Source organism: Camelus ferus, chromosome 7, assembly GCF_009834535.1.
Source record: "Camelus ferus isolate YT-003-E chromosome 7, BCGSAC_Cfer_1.0, whole genome shotgun sequence".
NCBI lineage: Eukaryota > Metazoa > Chordata > Mammalia > Artiodactyla > Camelidae > Camelus > Camelus ferus.
In genome coordinates this window covers 68,521,519-68,543,044 of record NC_045702.1, presented here as the reverse complement: position 1 = coordinate 68,543,044, position 21,526 = coordinate 68,521,519, and the positions used below count along the sequence as shown (strand labels likewise).

The window sequence follows — 21,526 nt, the reverse complement described above, 5'->3', positions numbered from 1 at the left end:
AACACTGGCAGCATGACACATACAATTGCTAAAAACATAGATTTGTTTGGCAACTAATTTGTGGTTATTTTGATTCAAATGCTAAAAATGTAAATGAAAGTTATAATTTCAGAATGAGACTGAGTTTAGCATATTAGATTCTGGGAAAATTGTTTCAGTGGATTATAAGGCAATATGAGAAATTCCATGGCAGATTTTGTGTGAATTCCAAATATTGAGTCCAGCATATATTGTCAAAGAAATGAGACTGATTTTCTGCAACGTATTTCAAGTATTTACTTTATCATACCATATCATAAAAGATGTCACAGTAAATGAAAATGAAAGGGTATTTCCTTGGATTGAAAAATAAAAAGACTTAAATGATTGTGAGCAATAAACATGTACATTGTTCCAGATGCACTAGAAGACACAAAAGAAAGATAAACTTAAATCGTACATGTGATATGTTTACAGTCTAGTCTGGCAGCAAAAGCGAAAGGGACAAAATCTTCAGTTGGCAAATTCCAGTTTCTATTGTATGATATGGGCTATAGGTACCACAGTGCACGAATGGGAATTAGAGGGAAGGGAGTAACAGAGGAGAACTGTTCAGAGAAGGCAAGGGTTTTCCCAGGCTGTGAATTTGTTCACACTTTGATAGGCAATGGAAGCATAAAGTCACTTTGATAGGACTCATGAGCAAATTCAGAAAAATGGAATGGATTTGGCATGGGTTTAGTTCTCTATTGCTGCCAAGGAAAATTAACAAAAATTCAGTAGCTGAAAACAATACAAATTTATCTTCTTTAGTTCTATAGGTCAGAAGTTTGACAACTTGGACTGAAATCAAGGCGTCAGCAGGCTAAGTTCCTTAATGGATGCACTAAGGGAGAAATCTTACTCTTGACTTTTCCAGCTTCTGAAGGGCTCTCTCTGGTCTTGTTTAAAGACCCCCTACACTTCAGACTGAGCAACAGGGAACTGAATCCTACTCACAGGGCCATCTCTCCCTGACCGCAGCCGGGAAAGGTCCTCTGTTTTAAGAACTCATGTATTTAGATTAGATTCTGGATGATCTCCCTGGAACAAAGCCCTTAAGTTTAATCAAATCAGCAGTCTTTTGCCAAGTAAGGTAACATATTCACAGGTTCTGAAATTAGGATGTGGACATCTTGGGAGTCATTATTTTCCTAACACATCATGGGCATGAGATGGGATACTCTCCCTTGTTTCCTTTCTTAAAGTTTTCTAGCTTTTAAAATGTTGTTTCTTAAACTTAACATTAGGCTAAGCTTAACCCAGTAGTAACAGGCTGATTTTAATTTAAGCATGGAGGAGGGGGACATGGTCAAGGTGGAGAGGGGGAAAAAAGGACCTCAACTTTCATAATTTTCTAATTTGCCTCAAGTTACTCATGATGTTAACATAGAGAAATTAAGCCCATTTTATAAGAATGTTCCATCTTGGAGCTCCTACTTCATCCAAATAATGATACACAATGACCTTGGTGATAGCTGTGTTCCAGTAAGAGAAGAAGTGGCCTGCGCTTGGGTTGTCTCCAGTCATCAAGAGTCCCTCAAAACAGGCACAGGCATCTTTTGTTAAACAGTCTAATCCAGATAGCTCCCTTTGGCACTCACGTAGACCTCAAACACACAGAGATTTAAATGGTCAACAAACTGTTAAAAGCACTTAATTTCTGTCTACTGTCCTCTCCTAGTCTCCTGGCCACTCCAGTCTCACAAAATTCCACTCTTTGATCTTCCATTTACTAACCTACATTTGGGTTCATTGTCTTATATGCTGTGATCTGCAAACCCAGCCCTGTACAGTATGGCCCCTCAGCACAAATTCTGACAGAAGAAAGTAAGAAGGCACCCATGACAAGCAAAAGTTACGAGATTCTTAGTAGCAAATATAGTTGATGACTATTTTGAGGTTACTCTATGCAGGGTCTTAAATGTTGCACACAGCTCCCAGGAAGATGGCAGCCCTGGTCCATCCACAGGTTGACTGGCAAGTGCTGTGACCAGAAGCTCTATACTCCAGTCCCTGTTCCTTGAGCTCTGCCCTCGGATGTTCCACCTCCCAGAGCTTGCATGCACCGTGGGGCGCCCCAGGACCAGGAGCTGGTGGGTTCGGGGGCTTCTGGACGGGGGTCCTGGGGCACCCCTCCTCTCTCGGGGACCTGCTGTCCCGGTTCTCATCTTTCCTCCGGATCTAGTATTCAGGGCGGACCAGTGGAGCAGACCCGGCAGCTGCTGACCCTCTATTACCCCACGGGAGCAGTGCTTTGCTTCCACGACCTATGCACAGCACCTGCCAAATACAGTGTTTGACGCGGAAGGATATGTGAAGCCTCAGTCCTGCATTGTCATTGTGATCCGCCACGTGGCGCTTGATCCCAGCCATTATGACGTCCAGGGCCGCTTCCGCATTGAGCTGTCTGAGGAGGGAACAGAGGGCCGTGTCGTGGGGTGCAAGGACATCACCTCGGTTTTGAGGGTCCCTGTGTACCCCCTTGAGCTTCAGGGACAGCCTGACCCAACACCCCATCCAGGGCTTCCTTCCTGGGCAGCACCACCCACGGCCCAACACTTCCCAGAAAATCCCCACCCTCAGCTGGCCACCATCTCCTTCCTCCTCTTCTTGCTGACGGGTGTAGTGTGTGGCCTTCCTGCTGCTCCCACTCCAGGATGAACTCAGCAGCCAGCTGCCCCAAATCCTGCATGTCTCCCTGGGACAAAAGTTGGTGGCAGCCTATGCCTTGGGCCTCCTGACCGTGGTGTTCCTCTGGACCTGAGCTCCAAGTCAACCTCCAACCCTCTCCCTGGGCAGGGACATGGACCTGGATGTGAGACAGCCACTGTGATGCTCATAACCTTGCCTCAACTCCTGCTTCCTTCTTCTCCCTTCCTGCCTTAACCCAGCCCCAAAACCCAGGATTTGTATTCATTTTCCAAGTTGACTAAAATAAATTTGTAAAATTGAACTGAGAAAAAAAAGTGTTGCACAGAGAATTTTGTCTTGATGGGGTAACTCAACATGAATAAGGAAGTTTCAGGGCTTAATCGATATTTTAGAAAGATTATTTAGGTACATCTGCCAAAAAATAACAAAAACAAGAATTGGGGAGACGCAGATAAGAGACTAGGTGTGAGGTTTGTTTAGTGGTTGAGGAAATCAAGATTATGTCAATTTAAAAAAACACTGGCTTCATTCAGACAGTTATAAAACATTTTAAAGTGTCATTTCTCTTTTTAAAATTTATACATTTTTTTAATTAAATGGTAGGTTTCAGATTCTGATTTTGATGTGTATGTGTGTAATGGAAACAGTCTAATAAAAATTTCAGAGGGGTGAATGAGTAATAATTTTAACATTTTAGATATTGTTTGATATTATAGTCACAGTCAGTTTAGTTGTGCATAAATATCCTGCATTGTAGGAGTTAACGTTTTTAAGAAAATTCATTCTTGCTTGCAGTAAATATAAGGAAAAACTGAAATCATTTTTCCTTATAATTGAGGAAATGTATATAAAGTGAACTAAAATCATTTCCAATAACATCTGTTAAACACTTTTGTCATTATATATTTTTAAAAAATTATCTCTACAGTTTTAGTCTAAGAATATATGAATAATAATGGTTTAAAAGACTCTTGTTCTACATGGAAAGCTATTAATTTGAACAATGAACTGGAAAAATTCAAGTTAAATTTATAATAGATATTTAAGATACTAAAGAAAAAAAAAAAAAAAAAAGAACAACAGACGTACATTAGGCCAATCTAATTCCTTGCTAGAGAATATTAAGTAAATGGGATAATATATAATTAAATATTTCTACTACATAATAACTAATTTTTATACTTTACTAGATGCAAAATTCAAAAGGGGGATATTGGTTATACAGATAAAATGTAAGAACTATTAACTCATCTTTAACTACAAAGAAACTTCCAAAGTTCAGTTAATTAGGAAAAAAAAAGTCTTAGTTCATTTGCAAGAATATGCTGTTATACTTAACATTTTCTTAAATTCACTTTTAACATTTTACATCAAGATTACAACTATAGCAAACTTAACACTAGTGAAAGGGAGAATTTAATTACTGATACAGATAATTCCAATCCTTAGGTCCTACTGTTTAACATAAGTAGGGGTCTAATTATAATTTATTCAAATGAGCCATATGCTGTGACCAAACATATCAGATTGCCATTCAAACTTCTGTGATATAGATAAAATCCTAACTTGTTCATAGAACAAAACAGTGGGGGGAAAATCTCATAAAGTAATTATTTTGTGCAATTAACACATGTGGAAAGTTTGTTACTAACATGAGGGACTTAAAAGATTTCTATATCTAAATCTGCTTTAACTTTGATCAATTTACTTCCTTACTGACCTAGTTTATGGAGCTCTTTAAACTTTAGGAAAAATAATTACATTTTTAAATGCTTGATATGAGACACTGTCATGAATTATTTGAGGTAAGTCTTCCCTTTTGCCTGGACCTCACAGAGGTTGAGCTAAAGAACAGGGTAACTCCCTTCCATGTCAGTCAATTTAGAATGTTTGGAAACCTCATTAATCATTTCTTGGAGGGTACTTCTAGGACACAACTGTCTCAATTACAAATAGGGTCATGTGAAAGTTAATGAGTCCTTTAAATAACTCATTGGTTCCTTGTTCCATTTACTTTTGCTAATATGTTAGGGCAGAGATCACTTTTCTATGACATTGGAAAATTAAAAATAATTATCATCTGCAGGTTTCGCACGATTTTTGATTTGTTATCATATGTTAAATTTTATTTTAAATCTATTTAAATGTATTACAGAACCCTAATCATGGAAAATAATTATATCATTGTGACTTCAGAAGAGAAGAGAGATCTATTTCATAATTATTATAATGGATAAGAATGAAAATGAACAAATATAAATTTATTTAAAATATCAAACATTATTATTTTATTATTGTTATATCAGTCTGAAACCAGAAAGCAGTATGTCTCTCCATAATTTACATTAAATACAACAGTAGTGGTGTTTTGTCAAGAAAAGTAAGGTTATGTAGAAGTAAAAAAAAAAAAAAAAAAAAAAAACCCAGAGGCCTAACAACAAAAAACAAAAGTCCATTTCTCATTCCTACAAATACACTGTGGATTCCATAACATCTCAGAACCATTCTCTGTACAGCAACTCGGGAATCCAGACTGCTTCAATCATGTGACCATTATCTCAACACAAGTCTTTGTTTTTGCCAAGCTAGGGAGAGAGATTGGAAAATCGAAGATGAGCCAAACTCTCTTGGCCTGTAAGTTTTATGTATCACCTCTCTTCACCTTTCATTGACCATATCAGCTTTCACAGTTCTTGGCCCCACCTAACCCCTGGAGCAAGGGAATATAGAGGACTAATGGAATATATATGGGGAATATTATTTGAGGACTGTTTCCTTTGTTCTCATTAATTTACAAAGAAACACACTCAACTACTCTCCAAGTGAGACAATTCAAAAGTCCAATCCAGTCTGTTTCTGGATAATCCAGACCTCTGATATGTGAGTCTCTATATAAGGTTCAGATGTCAGTACTTTCAGTCAAAACATACATATAAAAAAAGACAGTTAAGGGAACCTCTTCATACACATACAGAAATAGAACAGATACTAGTTAGCAAGGAGAAGCCGAAAAGACACATCAGTCACTAGTACATAGATATTTCGGTTTCCGTGAGCAGACATCGTGGGAGGACCTAAACTGGGAGTGAGAAATATTCCTCCACTGGGTCTACATTCTTTTGGGAGCCTCCAGAAAGTGAGTTGTTCTCTGTGCCTCTTGGCTTCATCATTATGGTTGCTCCCCCCCCCCCCCATTATCCTTGTTCCCATCTGATACGGGTTTGAGGACATATTCCCTATTTGCAATCTGAGGAGTTCTGTAAGCCAGCTTTCTGCCCATAGAAAATTTGGGAATTTCGAGTCGTTTAAAGCCTGTAAAAGTTTTTTTTTTTTTTTTTCTGTCCAAACACATAGTTTCTTAACCAAAAGAACTTACAAAAATCCGATAAGTTTTCAATCCAGTCTTCTCCATGTACCCAGAAAATACACAGCTCTATTCTATTTTGTACGTCTCTATTCTTTCATTCCATTATTCATTCTCTCTATATAACAGGGTTGCACAGAAACTGAATTTCCGGGCAAAGCCACACTCTTAATCTGATCTTTGCCCTGAATCATTTTACCAAATTATTCAGTGCCACATTCTTAACCTGTTCTTTGCTTTGAGGCAATTTAATCAGTCGGAAATATATTACCAGACATTTATCAGTAAAGACTTTTCACTCTTATCATTTATTACGGTCATAAAGCAATTGTTTTACCAACACTAAAATACTCTGTATTAAAGGCTCTCTCTATTCATTTCACTTTTGTTTGCAAATTAGCCAGTTCTATTCTGAGCCCATTTTTACTTAATATACCTCGCTAAAGAGTCAATAGCAAATCACACATATTAATAACATCCTGCTTTCAAACCAGAGTCCCAATGTTGTTAGGTACATGATCTGCTGCTCACAGCGTTCTAATGCTCTGCTATTGTATGAAATAAATTTCCGTCTTGTGAAAGCCTCTAATATCAGTTATCCTCTGCTCATCCACCACTGGATCCTTAGGTCAATGCCAAATATATTAGATTTTTTAAAACATCATCTCATCTCTGTTACCAATTTCTACAATAACCAAGATAAGCTAGCTAAGACAGAACAACTAGATAGGATGTATTAAATAGAAATAATGCCCACATCTCAGTGCTCAATACCACAAGGGCTTAGTTCTGGCTCATGCAGAATCCGATGAATATTTGAGCAACTCTTTGGGCACTGTTCGCCTTGCAGCAACTCAGTGGTCCAAGCTGTTTTGATATTTTGGGTTCACAACACAAGGCCTCTAAGTACACAGTAGAGCAAGAGAGAAACTGAAGAATCGTGCCTGAGATTCCCACTGCTTTACCCTAGAAATGTCACATGACACTTCTCATACTTTATCCTCCAAAAATAGTCTGTGGTTCAAAATAACTACAATTGAACATGGGGATGAAGGGAAGAAAACAGAATATTTGGTGACAAGTACTCTCTGCCAAAAGAGAGGAGGAAACCCCCTAAACTTTTGTTGAGAGATGACTAATATATTTATCTTTTTTAAAAAAGAAGTTTCTTTAACTAACCCTATCTCAAATGAAAAATTGAACAAGCAGTATATTTTAATGGTTAAGGGTGTAGTTTCTTTTTTAGGTAATCCTGGTTGATCAGCACTGTGATTTTGGGACCAGAGAGGTTAAATGAGATAATTTCTATAAAACACCAGATATCTATGAAGCATTTGATGGTCATAGCTTTAACTGGGAAAAACACACTATATGCATTTTTCCATAATATAATATAGATATTTAATTCACAATTATCTGCTAAAATTAAGAAATCATATTAGTTGAACTTGCCAGAGAAATCTAACTCTTTTGCCATTGGAAAAAAACCCAATAAAGCCAAGTTTTCACTTGAGAACTTCAAATTTAGCTGGCTTCCTTAGAATTAATTTTAAACGGACTGAAAATTAGAACATGTGATGTGACACTATTCTAACTAAATTAATAAATTAAAGGAAGAGGGATGGCAATGAACTGGTGAAAAGGTTAGGAGAAGGATAGATTAAATTTAATGACCCAAAATATTTAATTTTGTCTTGGACAAAACCTAACAGTAATTAGGGTTAATTAAAAGACACATGCCTCCACCATCTTAATTTAATATGTGCAATATTATTCTGTTTGATCTCTTTTCTTTGAAAACTGTTGGCTAAATGATACAGATACAGAGAATTCTACCCTAATCAGAGAAAATGAGTTTCGACTTTGAATCTGATCTGTAGTCTGGCTCTTTTATAGCTGTCCTGACTTCTAAAGAAACAGATCTCTTTAAAAACAGAAACCGTTAGAATGGTTAGAATGTAGACGTGTTTGACATATTAAAACTCTACACTTGTTTGATCTTACCAAACAATTTGAATGCACATCAACAGAAAGAAAGCTCACATCTGCCACAACAGGCATGTTTACAATCATTTTAATGATATCATTAGATGTTGCTCTTCTATTCTAGGCTGTTACACAAAAACCATGTGAGATAAGTTTACCACCTGTGCACAATGGAAATAACCTATTTAAAGGAATCACAGTAAATACAGATAGAAGATAGAACTCAATTCATTTCCTAGGTTAAAATACGACCTTAGAAACAAAGTCTATTTTGTGGTAGAGTTTACCTTTTACTCGAAACCAGAAAAAAAAAATTACAATGAACAGACTTTTCCTGATCTCAAAACATTTGAATTTCAGTGTCTCTGGAAAAGTCTCTCAGTTGACAGGTTGGTTCTTAGCTCAGGTAAGAAATCTGAGTTTTAAAAGCTTTTCTAAAACATTTACTTGGTTCTTAAGCCATCTTGGATTTAGATGTTTTCAGGGAAGTTGGTAGTTAAGTAACCATAACTTTATTGCTTCTATGCTTGTCTTTAAAAGGGGGTGGAAACTGCTGTGTGCTTTTTGAAGACTGAAAGAATTACAAGATAATTCCTCTTGAATCCGTACTGTTTTTAAGTACATTTTCTTTCATTTTTTTAGGACAGGGATTGAATGTACTGTTGATTACTTTTAAAACCATTATTGAATGTATCCTAGAAATTCTCTGTTTAATTTTCAGTAATTTAACTTTATATACCGCTCTATATTTACAAATGAACAGACTGTAACTATCACAGGATTCTTAGTAATTCTTCATCCAACTGTACATAACGATGTGAAATACAAAGGAAAACTGAATACTCTTTCATTTATTAAATGATTTCTATGGGTCTAAACTACACCGAGCCTTAGGAATAAGTAATAGCACAAGTAATAGAAACGTAAGTAAGTTTTCCAGCAGCCAGTAGGTTATTAAAGGGATGCTGTGTCTGAGGCAGTTTTTGTTTTTGGTAACAGACTCAGAAGCACTTTCCCTGCAGTTCTGTTGTATGATCCTAGGAAAACTTCCTGATTGCTTAGCTCTCTGCAAGGACTCTGCGGAAACAAAGCTTCATTAATATGATTAGGAAAATAAAACTGTGGAAGTTAGTTGGAATATCTCCTTACTGTTATGATCACAGGTAGCAATCTAGGGGTATCAAAGTCAAAATCACTTTTTTTAATTACAAGGGAACAAATTACAAGGAATGATTGATCAAAAGGAGATACTAAAAAGGGAGATATTGAGGAGAAAGAAATAATAGTAAGGGCCCCATTTCTACCCCATTTCTATGTCTCATGAGCATTAGAAATGTTGGTGGTGAAGTTCTCTGACAAGAAATCTTTCTATCTGTCAGATATCAATCAAATGAAGAAGAAAGTATAGTAGGAGTTATCTTGATTAAATAAAATAGAATAAAATTTATTTTGGCTTTGACTTTCCAGGTACATTGGAATTGCTCCATTTATGTAGAAAATGGCTAGAGTGAATCTAATCTCCCTGCATCTCTCCCCATGTGTTAATGGAATGTAACCTCTGATTTCCCTATCCACTATTTGCAGGAGGCAGGCCTATTTTGTGAATCTGAAGTAGGTAATGATGCACCCTAAGAGTGCATTTGGCTTTCCTGTCTATGCAACTTTTATGGTTTCATTTCCCCCTTTTGATTTTCAAGTATGTAATTGTGTAACTCAACGGTACACACCTGGCTCTGAGTAGTCTAGCCCAGGCTGGTAAGAAAACAATTCACGAATCTCCAAGGTCTTGGCAACATCAATATGTCAAATTTAATAAAACTGCACAGAGATCCTAAACATACCTGCTGAATACTGATTGGAGATACCCTTCCTATGTATAACATAAGATCCATTGTTTAGCTAAGGAATTCTACTTAGAGACTTTAAAGCAGTCTTCATGGTAAAGAAAGAAATTGTGTACCTGAATGAGAATGTATTCCACTTATTTTTTGCTTCCATACAGTGACAGCAGTTTTCTAAAAAATATGACTAAACTTATACAGAATCAGGATGAAGGAATGTTCATGTATAAAACAGAACAGATATAACTGTAAGCATATAAAACAAAAGAGAGAGAGAGGGAAATTACAGCCTGCAAAGTATTTACAATACATTCAAGGGCACTCAAAAATGTATATAATTGGACATTACCTATGCAAACTGAGATTAAAATAATGGAGGTAATCTCCCAACACTTCTGTCCATTTCATTCTATACTTTGCCATATTAAACTCCGTTTGTCATAGTTATTTTGTACTAAAGTAACAGCCACAAGTATCCTCTGCCTAAAATAAAATAATAAACCTAATGAAATAGATGATCGTGTTTCTGAAACACTTTATAGAGCACGTGCAGCCACTAGTTGTCTTTAAGTTCTACTGACACTTGTAAAGCCCCTTCCAATCCCAGTGCCACTGCAGGAGTCCTCCTGCACGTCTGGCAGTGCAAGATTTTTGTATCAATACTTCTAGTACATTAAGCTAACTGAAAAAAAACTGGTGGTATTCAAGAATTACTACCTTCATAACAGCTGAGAACCAATTGCTTGGTCAACTTTCAACGATGTTGAGTGTACTAACTCCTTTACCGCTAGTAATAAGAAATGGTCCTTGGGGTCACGAATACAATTTGTGAGAACACTACCCAGTTTTCCTGTAGTTTTCTCTTTTTTCCCTAAAGTGGTACCTCACTCAGCATACTTAGCAATTAAATTCACACTTAACTAGACATCCTAATACAGAGGTATTAAATTGTCAATAAGATTGTCGAGCCATCAGTGAGTGCCAATATATATATCTTCAAGAGGGGAACTGAGTTGATGCCAGTGCCTCTAAATGGAGTGTTGATTCATAATAGGATGAAGAAGAGATGGAAACCAACAATTTCTGCTTTTTAGAGAGTCTTGTTAAGATCTGGTGAAACATTTCATCAAGCTGTTACCTAAACTACTTTGGGATGTAGACAACATAATAGCAGAGGTTGAACTACTGGCAAATGAGTAGTTAAAACTCAGAATGCTGGCCTGTGTTTAGTTACTCTTTGAGGCCAGACACTCTCTGCCTGCGGCTTGCAATCCAAGCTGACTAAGAGTCCTCCCTCATAGTTCAGAGCTTGGCATGGTTAGAAAAACCGACTTCCGTTTGCCAGCTTGAAGCTAGTTTAAATGCCAGCATGGAAACATCAGTCTTACTAGGAGGTATGACAAGGAGGTGCCTCAGATTCTCCCCAGTACCTTTCATCAAGAGGCCACACCCTAACTTCTAGTTACTTGTGGGAAAGGGAGTGGGAAGGGATAAATTGGGAATTTGTTATTTGCAAATATTAACTACCATATATAAAATAGACAAAAAACATAATATCTTCTGTGTAACTCAGGGAACTATATTCAACATCTTGTAGTAACCTATAATGAAAAAGAATATGAAAACAAATATATATATATATATGTATATAAGTATATGTATGACTGAAACATTATGCTGTACACCAGAAATCGACACATCATAACCAACTATACCTCAGTTAGAAAAGAGGGCACACCCTCTAGCAAAGATCCAACTGCAATTATGCCTGCCTAGCCTAGATTAAAGATTATGTTTAATCAATTTATTTTGGCCAGTGATGAAGGAGCATGGAATTGATTAAAAGCAAATAAGTGAAAACTTAGTAAAATTTGAAGGGGATACACTAGCAATAAAATACAAAATCTGGCTAGGAAACATCTGTGGAAATCCCTGGGCCTCCAAGGTAGCATCAAAGAGAGATGCTAAAGCAGTGGATCCCCCGGAAGGACCAGTCAGGTCAGATATGGATGAGAAGGAAAACAAAGAGGAAAGTTCCTCTATCTTGGTGATAGATTTTGGAACAGACGTAGGGACAGGATGATTGGCTAATCAGGAAACTTACTTCACTGCCAGGATAGGATTTCCTGCCATTACTAAATAGCAGGGTAAGATACATGCTTTCAATAGCAATTATTGTGTGTTTACAACTGTTCACACTTACAATGGAAAATTAAGTTAGAGCATTTCTTCTCCATAATTGTACATTGTGCATGTTAAAGGCAATACCTTCTGTTTTAACTCAGAGTCTCCAGATCATGAGTAGTCTCCTCTAACCTGTCAGAGTGTATATGTACCACCCACATGTCTTAGGAAAGTCACCATATGTAATAAATGGCAAATGGATAAACCTTTGGGGTGGTCTCCCCTGTAGGAGAGGTGAGCACCTTCCATGTGAAACGAGTATGGATGTGGAACTATTGCAGATACCATTAGTCTGCTGCCAAAATCCATTCCTAGCTTCCTTCATTCTATGGATTTCCAGAAGATTCTCATTTCTCTAGTCTCTCTTGGAGCAAGAAATAGTCATGTGGCCCAGTTCCAACCAAAGTAACCTAAGAAGAATTTTACTGGGGTCTTGTTTAAAAGATAATTTGCTGCAAGGAAATAAAAGAAAACAGCTTGCTGTCTCTCCTTCCCCTTGGTTTCTGCCTTGCTAATATGATTCTTAGAGCTATAGACACCATTTGTAGCCAAGATACAAGAATGATGAGGACAAATAATCAGCATACTGAGAACTAGAAGGAAAATAGGTGAGTTGTAATGTTCTTTAATCACTGAATCAGTCATGAAACAATCTACCTCTAGGCAGCTTTTTAATTAAACAATAAATGATATAATATTGTCTAGCCACTATTGGTCAGGTATTTTGTTACTTGGAGTTTAAAAGCATTTTTAAATGATAAATGCTGTTAGATGATTTAATCAACACAATGTGCACCATGTGATTTGGAAAATTAAGAATTTACAGACTGTCATTCTTAGAAAGATCTTCATGTAAAATCAACAGGTCATAGCACACTATATTGTTTGCTAATCTTTGAAGAATAGGGTAGAATTGGGATGTCATGTCTGCGGTATAGTTTGTAGGGACCTAGTTCTCTAGAAGATAATTTCATGAATATGTTATAACAACATTCGTTTGTCTTTTGCATCAGTTCTAACAAAGAGCCCAGTATCAGTATGAGTCATAGTTGACAATGAGCTAACTGAAACAACAAATAAAATTTTAAAAAACTAAAACCTATATCTTTAATGTATAGAAAGCAGTGTTAACATGGAATAACAAGAAAAGGCATATGTAATTGAAGTTTTGAAAATAGCACAAATAGAATTTTCATTGTGACAACTGAATAGACAGAACTTACTGGACTCCCCCACCAATAAAAAGAAATAAGATAGTAAGTATCTTTTTATTTGATTTTACATTTTCCAAATAAAATGTAGCAAGTATCTTTTTAAATGCTTTTCTGTAGTGAAAATAAATTTTTAAATCCATAGAGAGGAAAAACAATGAAAGTGGAAGCTTACGAATTAGACGTGCTTTAAAAGCCAGTTTTTACTCTACATTGATGCACTAAACCCAAGGGACTTTAAGTTTCTATCTTGATGGTTTTTCAGGGTATGCAAGATGTAAGATAAAGCCTTGGGTATGCTTAACGTAGAGTGTATGATAGGAGACTGCTCTATAAAGTTGGGTTCCCAAAGGATTACACCTGCAATAAACCCACAGCAGAAGGGACAGTAAATAAACTTCCTTATGTCACTGGTATTGTGTGGGGAGAAAAAAATATCCTTTGAGAATTCATAACCATAATCTGGTCTTCATGCAGATTTGCTCCTTAACTTTACACAATTTAGTTGGTAGTGGAGACCCTCCCACCCCACCCAGGCAACTAACACAAGTAAGTGTAGAATCTGAACTGCTAACTCTTACCTTCAATTTTGAACTCTTATAGACAGACAAAACCCAAGAAAGCCATGGGGAGATGTACCAGGAGTGAGAACTATCAGAGGTGTACTTGCACAGCTATTGGGTATTAGACATAGAAGAAAATGATTTAGACAGTCATGTTTTATATATTTCAGAAAATAGAATTTGAAACTATGAGTGACGATCAAAGGACCAAAATGTCTGTGAAGATTTAAAAAGGAATCTAACCAAAGTTTTAGAAAAGGCAAAAATAAAGTAAAAAATTCAGTGCATCAAAGTGGAAGCAAAAACTAGAAGATACACTGAAGAAAATATTCATGAAGCAATCCAGAGAGAACAGCTACAATATCAAATAGTGGTTATGAGACACAGAAGGTAAACTGAGGAAGGCTGATATAAGTTGAATTGAAATTCCAGAACTGAAAGAATAGAAGAATAGGTGATAGGCAATATTTGAAAAGAAAATTAAAAATTATTAATTTTGAGATATAATTATAAAATTATTAATATAAACTCATAGAATAAATTAAAGAAATCTAATGTTTTATCCTTGGAGAGCCTGAAATTACTAACAGGATAAATGAAAAAAAATCTGGGCAAGATATATTATAGCAAAAAATATATTATAAAATAGTATTACAATAATAATTACAGTGGTATAAAAGAGTAATAGAACCTCAGAGACAATTTTAGAAATGACATGATAAACTCTTTGTTTAAAAATGACAATACACTGATGTAACAAAAACGAAGTTAGAGACACTGTAATACCTTCAATATGTTGAAAGAAAATAAGCATTATAACTTGTAATCCCAAATCTAGAACTACTGTCTTCCAGAAACCAAGGTGAAATAAAATATTTGTTTTCAGGAAAAGCAAAAGTGAAGGAATTTACCTGCCAAATCACTCTTATTAAGCAAACTTCTGAAGCTGAAATATACGCAGCTGGAAAGCTTTCCTAGTTGAAGCTTTCATTCGTAAGAAAAAAAAGATCATTCTAATAATAATAAGAGTTTTTTCTTTCTTTTTCTATCTGTATAGTCTTTACTTTCTTGCCTTAGAGAAATTATCTAGACTCACACTTTAATCCTTGGTTTTCTTATGGAGACAGTATTTACCTCATCAGACGTGAAATAAGGATAAATTCTTAGCAGAATAACTAGTAATTAACACTAATATGTGCTAATTTTTTGAGGATGCCTTTGCACCATTGTCCAACACAATTTTGAGGATGCCTTTGTATCAATGTTCAACATAAGTTAACAAAAGGTGAATGATTTTCTCGTTCTATGTCCAAACAGTTGTATAAACAGCAACATGACATATAAATTCTTTTGCAAAGAAAACAGAAAAATGTGAAAGTTATTGTTTTTAGATTTTCAAAATCTTGAAACTTACATTTCCAAATTTACAATGGAAGTTTTTCAAGGCATACCAAAACAAGAGGTCAGAAATTCAAAACCGGACAAAGCTACAGCTTTGCTCATAGTATCAAATAATAATCTACTTCATCTTATTGCTATTTCACTTGTCCAGTTCTAATTAAAATTGTGATATATATAAAAGGTGAATGTGTGAAAAGTATTAGTCAATAAACATCTATTGAGAGTTTATTTTACAGTGAAACTTCTGGCATTTCCATGAAAATCGTCTGTACCCTCTGCAGTAGTGCTCTCCACGAATTTCTTCCCCTTTTATTTGACACGCATGTAGGCACGGAGAGCCTCTGCCATGTAACGTGGCCGTGTGGAGAGACGTTAGACAAAACCCTCTAGGTGAATCACTTTGAAAAGTTCAGTCAACCCCTATGGAACTTCGTTTCCTGATATGTAAATTGAGATACTAGAATGAGATGCCATTTCTGGTAGAGTGACACCCAGCCCTTGGGGTTTTGTGAGAATTAAATGAGATAAATCATGCAAAGGTGATCAAATGGGGCATGGCACATGGGAAACAAAAATGCTGTCTCCCCTTTGCACCTGCCTCCAGACATTGTGTTGGGGGATCCAGGTCTTATTCGGTTTACTTTTCAAATGTCTAGGGCAGTCATTCTGAATAGTAAAAATAAACTAACAAAACAATCAACCAAAAGACATGTTGACTGATGATTCATTTTTGATTCCTGTGTCTCAACTTTCAAGCATGTGTAATCCAGCTACTTCCTCACTTCCTTTCCCAACTCATCTTTTAAAACTCTAAAATTGACTTTTATCCCAGTTTTCCTTATGGAAAGTAAAAGGAGCTACCATTTATTGTGTGCCTGCAATTTCCCAGAACCTGTAACAGTAGCTTATGCTGTTTTCATTGAACATAAAGGAGTCTGGTGCCTTTTTCTCACTTTTGTTCTCATTAGTATCACTGTGGCATGTGACATTTCTGACCATTTACTTCTGAGCAAAGTACTTTATCTCTCAACTTCAGAGGTATCAGACATCTCCAGCACATCACCCTCCTCTCTCAATTGCTGTCACCTTTAAAATCAGTTATAGGATAGTCCGATGCTCTCCTTCTGCATCCCTATAAAATTTGTCACACTAAATAAATCAAAACTAGAGGATGGTAACTTCGACATTATTAACATTTGTGCTCGCTTTGGCTAATTATTAATATTTTACTTAGCATCTACTAGAGATTCACAGTTGAAGACTACTCTCTTCCCTGAAACTCATTCACTTATCTATGGATAGAAAACACTTCTTTTTAAATTCTTCTTGAATTAAAATTTTAAAAAATCTAATTTATTTGTGATTGATTTAACTGTTCCCCAAAAGAGAAGGAGAAAGCAAAATGTGTTTTTGGAATCACTGACATTTTTGGACCAGATAAGTTAAATGAGAAAACCTACACTATGACAGATGATTTGTGGAAACAGGTATTTTTAAAACAAATCCGTTTAGATAGAAACTATAAAGATTGTGTCCTAATTTCATTTCTCAGGGAATTGTGCACTAGTTTCCAAGTTTCTTCTATTGTGAGGTATAAAATATAGAAGTGTTAATATCACTACAGAAATGTAAATTTTGTATTATATTGTAAATATTGTTCTTTCCTCAAAAGACTTTTTTCTGTTTGGAAAGAATGATTAATAATAGATTCCATTATGAAGTAGCATTAGTTATATGATAATTGATCTTAAAAGACAATTTTCCTACTAGAGAAGCCAAATTAAGTGAATACTACAAGACTGTTAAGTATTCTGTAGTCCTGTACAAGAACCAACAAAAGTAAACTAATGTTATCTTCTTGTATTATATGACCAATTGTTTGTTTGCTTTTTAAGGGAAAACATAAAGTCACGTGAATCATTATGTTTTTATACACTAATATACATGCATATAATTCATATATATGTATATATAGACCATATACAATATGTTCTTTTTTTATAAGTAGTGATTGTGGTTATTCAACAGAGGGCATTTTTCTTCCATAATGTTAAAGATAAAAGGCATTCTTTTAATGTCAACCCGTGCCTATATGGTTATGTATTATACTATTAAGCAAACAACCTGGATTTAATTCCCAGCCCAGACTGCACACTCCCCAGGCTACTTTGTTCAACACCTGTAAAGAAGAAAATTACTTATGCTACATGAAAGCATTTATTTTAGTTTTAAGGAAAGGTGCTAGTTTCCAATAAAGGAATAAAGTGTTATTTTGCTTTGTTTTCTGTAAGAAATAGAGTAGTTGTGGCCTTTCAGCAGGACATATAAAACCTCCCCACAAAGGTTCCCCATCTCTTTGTGCACAGAGCAGTGGATACCCTGCTACCACATGTTTTTCTCATAAGGAAAAGAAAAATGCAGGTATTAGCGATTTTAATTATATGTTTCTACAAACTGAATTAACACGGAAATAGCAAATTGCTTGAGGGAGCATTTAACCCTGTGCCTTTAAAGCATTTAGAAGTGTTTGTGTTTCTCCACACTTGGACTCTTAAAAGCCATTTGAACATTTTCCCAGGATATCTGTACCTACAAGACTAGCTTTCTATTTACACAGTGGCAACTATTAGTAGAACTTGTTCCAGATTTTCTTGAGGGGGTATAACTTTTCATTGCCCACAAATCTTAAGGTTTAAGATTGAAGAATATGGACTGCAATAAGTCAGTGTACTCAAAAATGTTTGAATGCATGTGCATTTGTGTCTGTGTTTAGGGGAAAAACTAATCATATCTCAGAAATATCAACAGAGGTGGAGAGACAATCTTCTTACCTAAGTGATACTTGATTTCTGGAATGGAGGAAAATGGTAGCAAACTACTTGGGATTTATTTTATAATGCTGTAAGATAACTGTGATTATGAATTTCTGTTTCAACAACTAAACATATTCAAGAGACAAGGTAGAAGGCACAGTCACTGGAGCATAACCTTGAGTGGGACATAGTAAGACATTTATTGTCAGGAATAATTTAGCTTGGAGAGTCACCAGAATGCTAGTTCTTGCTTGCTTCCTAATTACTATGAATGCCTGGTTACTTCCACTATGGTGTTTACAAAGTATCAGTCAAATCAGTCTTTTATAAACTTGTTTGAAAAAACAGACTACATAATAAGTACATCTATTCCTTAAAATACTGATAGTTGGGTATGAGGATATATTCTTGGAGTCTATTGTTACGACAAAATAAGTGGGATAAAGTGGGATAAGCTTAACTTATTAAACTGAAAAAATTTAAATCTATGTAAAAATTCCATTGAAAAGTCGTAAGTTTTCCTAAATACACAATGAGCATTTTTTCTGATTTTTTTTTTGTCTAACCAACATGAAACAGCTGGATTAAGAAAGACAGTATTTTATATTCCAGTTTATTTTCTTTCCTCTTTCTTTCAACATGAGGTCATGGACCACCTGTAAGCTGGATCTTGATGGATTAAATAAAACTTGTGAAACTGCATCTTGGTAACATATTGGATTCTGTAAGAGAGACACCTTGTATCTCTCTCCCCATTATTCCATTCTCTTGTGATTCTTTCCTAATTCCAATGTGCACTTATTTTAAAATACATGATTTCTGTACATTTTTCACCTTCTTTCCTAAGAAACCCATTGTGATGTTTCTTACTGTGCTGAGCAAACTTTGAACTCCTAGATAGTGTTTCTGATAGCTCAAAATGAATGCTTTGATAAGGCTACAAAGCAAAGTACTGGCTTGAAAAGCCTTGTGATGAAAAGGTTGGTAGGGAGGCAGTGCTAACCACATACATGGATCATGCAATGGGATACAGGAGGTCACAGGATTTTAAGGAGTGAAAATCAAGCAGGGTCAAGATTGGTTACAGCCAATTGCACGGCTGCCTTCTTCTCCATTCATCCCCAGCTGAATCTCTAATTATGACTTACACAATCAGTGCCAAAGCACTAAAGAGTGGAACTGTATTGTTCCATGGTGAGTGCTTAGCAAAAAAGCTGGAATTAGATACTTAGTCACAGTTTGCAAACAATGTGGTTGAACCACCTGAAGGGTCACATTTTTACATTCTGAGGCAATTTATTAGTAATGGTACCTGTCAGTCAGAAATCCCCTCAAAGCTCTTTCTTTAGGAGACATGACTTTGATATAGAAATGGTTCAAAGTCAGAGGCAAATAAAATGAGAGCTAGATCATTTACAAAGAAACATCACCACATTCCTTTTATCCTTTCCTGATGAGCAATCTTTGTAGTTGGGCTCTAAGTGGTGTGAAGATTAGGCTGGATGGGTTATTTTAAAAGCAAGCCTTTTTATTTGTCTGTGAGGAATTTTGAAAGTTTCTAAACTATCTCCATGACTTCTTCCACTTGAACTCAAAATATATAGACAGAAGCAAACACTATGGTTGACACTTTCCCAGGCAATCATACTCCAGATAGGAATAATTCAAAAAAGCTTGTCTAAACGTAAAAACAGGTTCCTGCATAAGGATTTTACACAGCTTTTTCCCAACACACACAAACACACACAAGTGCACTGACATTTCTAATGCACAAAGCAAACGTCCATTTCTGATTATCAAACACAAATGTTCTCAAAACAAATATAAAAAACTTAATAACAAGTGATTTTCTACCCTTGGAAGGAAATATCACCTTTTACAAACAGATTTTTAATAGTTGTCACTTAATGAATTTGCCATACATGATCATAGAATTATTACTCTTCTGTATATTACTTTCTTTCTACTGCCGACTTCCATTTAGGAACTTACTGTTTATAACTGATCCATTTATGACATCACAGAATGTATTACCATATGTGTAGAATAATGTGGCTTTTGCCACATCCTCTCTAAATGAACGTCTTTAAGAATGAAAGACACATTCTCTAAGGATTTTATGTGAACCATTTTAAAACAATGAACAAAGGATTTAAAGTAAGAAACGGAACATACAGTAGAAAGCAAATTCATCAAATGAAATTGCACATGTTGAGAGAAAAAATCTGAAAGCAGCCTAGATTTTATTCCCTCTAGTCCATTGTTTCATACAGTCATTTTTAAAAATTAAAAAGTTCAAATCACATGATGGGTAGGACAATGTAATACAGTAAAAAATAACTAACATTTAAAAATCATTATCACATTCTAAGAAATAGGATCTGCGCTTTACCCACATAGTATTACAATTAATCCTCAAAACAATCCTATGAAGTAGACATTATTATTCCAAATTTAGCAGATGGGGAAAATTAGGCTCAAGATCGCATAGGCTGCTTCACCGTGAATTCCTGATCCCTGATTGCTTTATTAATTGACACTTTATTGAGTCTTAGAGTGGTATTTACGGTTTAATCCCTGCATTGTTAACCAGAGTAACTTCTCTGATACTAATTTATAAGGTAAGTAAAGTGTGATATTTGTTTACTTGTTTTATATTTTTAAAAATATTTTTATACTCAAATGTTCACCATTGTTAATAATTTGGAAGCTATGAATATGCATATACACATCTACGCATTTACCTCTTGACTCCAGCCCTGAGCTCCCTTAGCCATTCTATTGCCCATAAACACTGATGTTTTAAAGGAAAGAATTGGTTTTGTAAATATGAGTGTAATACTGGGCCCAAGCAAGAATCATCAAAACATGTTCAATCATTGGCTAAAATGTTGTCAGAGAATGGGATCTTTACATAGTATCAGAGTAGTACTCCATAGAAACTTGATGAGTATGTGTACTAAAATATAACTTTAAAATAGAGAAATCCCACAGAAATCACCTTAACCACCATGTGATCAAACTTAGCAGCTTCAAAAGAGAGACAAACTATCATTTTGTCAATCTGATATAACAGTAAGTACACAGTATCACCTGTAGCTTTCTCACCAAGTTGCTTAACCTTAATTTAATCACGACTAAACACAGAGAAATCCAGATAGTGGAACATTCTGTAAAACAATTAGGCTGCATTCGTTTAAAAAAAAAAAATCAGTATCATGAGAAACAAAAAAGACAGGGTGAAACAGAAGGACCATTCTTTCACATTAAAGGAAACTAAAGAGATATATAAAGCAATTACAGTGTAGGATCTTTGAATCCTGGATCAAAATTATCAAACAAATAAGTAAAGAACCATAAAGAACACTATTGAAACACTTGGGAAAATTTGACTAAGAACTGTATATTAGATAAGATTATCATTAAAATGTAACTTTCTAAAAGTTAAAAACATAACTCACATCTATAAAATAAATATGTCAAAGATTTT

At 35.4% G+C, this 21,526-nt stretch overlaps 1 protein-coding gene and 1 pseudogene across 2 annotated transcripts in view; one reads left to right on the top strand and one right to left on the bottom strand.

Moving 5' to 3' along the window:
* SEMA3A (semaphorin 3A) overlaps positions 1-21,526 on the bottom strand; it is a 434,105-nt gene that overhangs the window by 361,667 nt on the left and 50,912 nt on the right. The window lies entirely within an intron of this gene.
* LOC102519890 lies at positions 1,867-2,950 on the top strand (annotated as a pseudogene).